Raw genomic sequence first — 5,407 nt, forward strand, 5'->3', positions numbered from 1 at the left:
ACATAAGAAAACAAAGAAATAACAAAGCAAAACAACAATAAAAGCTAAGAATGCATGCGAAATCGGAGTCAGAAATACGGTGAATTTTAGTGTGATCAACCATCTAGTGATGCAGATATAATTGATTTTGGGTTTGTTGAAAGGAGTAGATTAAAAGTGGTAAATAGGGGTCTGTCAGATTCACATTATATATTTGGAAAGTTGGAGACTAATGAGGATTCAAGTAATGACTACTCAGATAAAGGAACCAAGGAAAAATATCCATCATTTGTGATGCCTAAGAAGTTTATGGACTATAAGTGTGTTTTGGGTACCATGTTCTCAACAAAGGAGGAGTTTAAAGAAGCAATAGCAAACTATGTTGTTAACAATGGTAGAGATTTACACTTTATAAAGAATGATAAGACAAAGGTTAGATTGGGATGCAAGGAAGGATGTGAATGAGTTACATTATGTTCCAAATTTCCAAATGAAGGAGATGATGTAGGTTAATCAATAGGCCTTCAAATACTTATGGAAGATTCCACCTAGATGTTGGAGTAAGTTTAGGTTCAATTATAACAACAAATGTGATGTGTTGGTTAACAATATGTCAGAAACATTCAATAATGTTATAATTAGACCAAGACAAAAGCCTATTGTTACAATGTTAGAGGATATAAAAGGGTACCTTATGGATAGATGGGCAACAAATAAAAACAAGATTGAAGCTTATCATGGTTATGTACTTCCAAGAATTAAAGAGGTTTTGGAAAGACAAACTGAAATATCAAGGTTCTTCATGGCTGGGTAATTCACAAACTGAAATCTCATAATTATTGCACTTATTTTATCTTAAAACACTTACTAACTCAATGCAATTTTTATGTTTACAAGGCTTGCTGGTGATATGATTTATGAAGTAAGGCATATCAATGTGTCAGGAGACAAATTCACAATTGACCTCAAGCAGAAGGAGTGCTCTTGTAGGAGTTGGATGCTCACTGGCATTCCATGCTACCATGCAATTGCATGCATCCAAAGTAGAGTTGAAGACCCTGCAAATTACATTCTTACCATGTACATGAAGGAGACTTACCAGGCTTGCTACATGCTTATCATCTACCCAACCAATGGCCAAAACTTATAGGAAGAGACCCCATACCCCAACATATGTCCGCCACCATCAAGAAGAGCACCAGGGAGACCTAAGAGAAGAAGGGACAAAGATGCTGATGAGAAGAGAAAAGATACAAGAACTGTTAGCAAAAAAGGGCTACCAAATAAATGCTCAATATATGGTAAATCTGGCCACAACAAAGCCTCCTGCCCAACTGCACCATCGCAACCCGCACCATCCCATCCTGCACCATCCCAAACATAACCAACTACAAGACTTCAAACTAGACTATCACCAAGAAGAATCCAACGCATAAATTCATAATCCCAACCATAACCTACGACAAGACTTCAAACTAGGTTATCACCAAGAAGATCCCAAACTCAATCAACACAAACCCAAGTACAACCAACCACAAGACTTCAAGCAAAGAAGGACCATACCATTACACTCCAAACAAGAGTATCACCAAGAAGAGGGATTGTAGCATTTCAGGGACCAACAACAACTTTTCAGCCACCAAGAAGGACAAACCTAAGCTGCCTATAAAAAGAAAAAAACATTAGAATATTGACTGTTATGTTTTGCTGAAATAAGAATCATGTAATTTTGCTGACTTAGAAATATGTAATTTGAATCATCACTTTATGTTTTGGATGTCTACTATGCATTTTAGATGGATATTTTATGCATTTTGTATGGTATTTTGGTTACTTAATAAAAAATATATTAAGGCTTTATCACTATTTTGTTTAATAGGCCTTTTATGTTTAGTCAATGATGTCTACAATGTCTCTTAAAGTGGGACAAATATGGACATAAACTATGTACTTACTGCAACATAGAATGTGACAGCATACTAAGTTGTCAAACACGGGTTAATTTAGTCTCTTAAAGTGTAACAAATATGTCCTTTAACTATTCTTTAGTGTAACAAAAATGTCATTTAACTATTATTTAGTGTAACAAATATATCCTTTAACTCTTTAGTGAACAAATATGGACACAAACTATGTTGTTACTGCAACAAATATGGACAACATAAAATTTGACAAACAAATTAGGCACAAAATAAATATCACATTAAAGAAATTTATTACAACAACACATGTTCAACATTATAGTTAGGGATAACATCAACATTACTAACATCAACATAAACCATAATCACCACTTATGGATCAACATACACATTAACATTACAATAGTCACAACTAAAAGCATTATGACAAAAACCAGCATCTTCAACATATTCTTCATCATCTCTTTTTTGTGTAGTAGTCATCTCCATGGATCTTCATCTTTTTCTTCAACATATTGATTTCTGCGTCCTTTTCATCGCATTTTGAACATCTTCTTTGAGTGTTGATTTATGTTTTCCTTTCACCATTGAACTCTTTTTCAACCCACTCAAAAAATTTGCAGCCACAGTTTGAACCTTCACTATGTTAACATCTAATAGTTAACATTATCAAATAAGACATAACAAACAATAGCAATTAACTTACCACAAAGTTACTGCAGCCCCCAAAAAGGTTTCCAAAAGTTCCGTCCTTTCTTCCTTACTCTTCGTATCGCGGCCTTTGCTCCACAAGCACACCTTGGTTCGATTTCACCATGACTTGCACTCGAAATCAAGAAATTACACTTAGGGCTACGTGAATTTGACAAATTTGTACTGTATGAAGTCATTGTTGGAGAAAATAGGAGAATAACTCGTTGGTACTGATGCATATATTCTAGGGATTTAATGAAGAAGAAAGAGATTTTTTTCCAATTATTTCAAGTAATATTAAAAAATATGCCATCTCAGCAATGTAAAAGCCACATAGGGATCGTCAATGACAACTGTGCATTTTTGAAACAAAATAATTAAGAAAGACCAACGTTGTAGACGTTATGCAACTTAAATAACTGACATGTAGGGAAAAAAATATAAAGGACCAACATGTTATAATTAAATATCCTAAAGGACCCCTAGAGTAATTATGCCTTTTTTCGAAAAGATATATCTCAAAAAAGATTTTTATGAAAAACTTTCAAATAACTTCGTGATTTTTTTAGAAATTTATATATTCAAAAAGTTATAAATAAAAAATTCAATACCTAAAATAACTATTTAAACCAATTTTTTATCTAAGATTTTTATAAAAATAAAATTATAATTTTTTTAAAACAAAAATATATTACTATAAAAATAATTTATTTTTTTGTTCAAGAAAATGTTAAAAATAAAGTAAGAAAAACATAGAGATAATAAAGCGATTTTTTTTAAAATAACCACTATTTTCAAATTAAATATCAAAATAATCACATTTTCAAATTATTTATCAAACTAATCACTTTTCAAACAAAAAAAATTACACGACAATAGCAGACGTTACTGCTTGTGGAGCATGTATTCTTTTTTGCACTAAGGTGCCAACTCTAGTAGTGTATGCATGCATATGATACAATCAGAGCAAACGCCATTGTCAGTGGAGCATGCTTTGTTTTGTTATTTTAATTATTTTAAAAAATACACTGCGCATGTACTAAGGGGAGGCCTCATAAGGAGTGGCGTATGCATGCAAAAGGCTATTGAACATGCGCTAAGAGGAGTGACGCATGCATGAAATATTGGTAAAAAGCAATATGCATTGACACCAGGAAGAGTGACACATGCATGCAATATTAGCCTTTTGCATGCATGCGCCATAGTCAGTAACACCTTAGTACAAATAAGCAATGCATGCGCCACAAACATTGTCACTTACTCTTATCATATAACTTTTTTAATTTAAAAAATAATTAGTTTGATAAATAATTTGAAAATGTGATTATTTTAATAAAATAATGAAAAAGAGACATTTGGTTTCTTTTTAAAAAAATAAGAGTAAACAAATAGAGGAGGGAAAAAGTGGATTTTTTTACCCAAATACCCCTAATTTAAAAAAAAATCCCAAAATAACCTTGATTTTAAAAAAAATCACAATCTACCTCACTTTTAAGAGGAGGCACCAGATCAATTGACACCAGCTTCTAAACTTAGAGAGGAGACGCCAATTGGATTGACTACAGCACATGGTGCTGTCAATCCAATTGGCGCCCATGTGTTATTTTGTAAAGGAGACACCAATTGGTATGACGCCTCAGTGTAATGTGCAATTTTTTTTTGGTTATAAATAGAGGTGTTGTGTGAATCATTTTTCCACATCTCATTTCATCATATTGCAAACATGTTTGATGTTCGTCGCCGCTATGAAAAAATGGTTTATTCGAGAGACAAACCTCCGATGTTGATGCTCTTCTGGAACATCAGTAGTTTTGATCAACTGAAGAGGGAGCTGGTCGTTGGTTAGATGGAAAAAATACCATAAGGGAAAAAATTAGAAGTATTGAGAGACTCGATAATATATTTGGTTGGGTGCGAGTCAAAACTGATAAGGATGCTAGGGAAATGATGTTTGGACGAGATGACATCAGTTTGATTGTTGTAATCAGTTAGAAATGTTTTGTTTTAAGTTTGCTTATGTTGTAGTGATGTTTGTTGTGAACCTTGTTCTAACAAAAAGATAATGATATATAAAAATCCAAGGTTACAAAAATTAAAAGGAGATACTATCTTATGATGCAGATGTTGCTCCTAGATTGGGACAATTGTTCTTATTGTGTCCTTGTTGACGACATATACTACATAGTCTTATCATTTTATCAGTCGTATCCTTTTCTGTTCTAACACGTGTGCTGTTTGGCCGTCCTTTTTTCTTTCTTCACATCTCGTCGTTGTGCCAAACTATGTCACCTTCATATGGAGGCAAGTATTCCTCCATTGGTAGTGTTGTACCCCTAAATTTACCCTCCCCTTTCTCACCTATGCATCCAATCACTTAATCAGGAGATGACTTGCATACATTCATAATTTATCCACATGCATCATTCCTCATGGATTCAGAAGAAACTTGGGCCCATAAAGCTAGGATTCACACAGAGATCAAAGTCCAAAGGCATGATTTGATCACATCATCAGCATAGGGGATAGGAAACCCTAATGATGGTGGTAAAGGTGACTTCAACAAAGGTGTGGCCAGGCAATTCTCTTGGTTTTCAAAACCATAATTCTTCAAAGCATGACCTCATGAAGCTCCCCTAGGCCCTGTCTTGGTCTTCAAAACCCTGATGTAAGGTCACACCCTAGAGGACTGATGGTTGAAGCTTATGACTTAATTCAAGAGATTGGCTTGAGAGGTAAGCCTCAGGGAAACCCTAATCTGGGAGATGGTGGATCAGATAAACTTGGTGGCCTAATTGTGCATCCATGACCCCTCA

Source organism: Lathyrus oleraceus, chromosome 6 (assembly GCF_024323335.1).
Source record: "Lathyrus oleraceus cultivar Zhongwan6 chromosome 6, CAAS_Psat_ZW6_1.0, whole genome shotgun sequence".
NCBI classification, from domain to species: domain Eukaryota; kingdom Viridiplantae; phylum Streptophyta; class Magnoliopsida; order Fabales; family Fabaceae; genus Lathyrus; species Lathyrus oleraceus.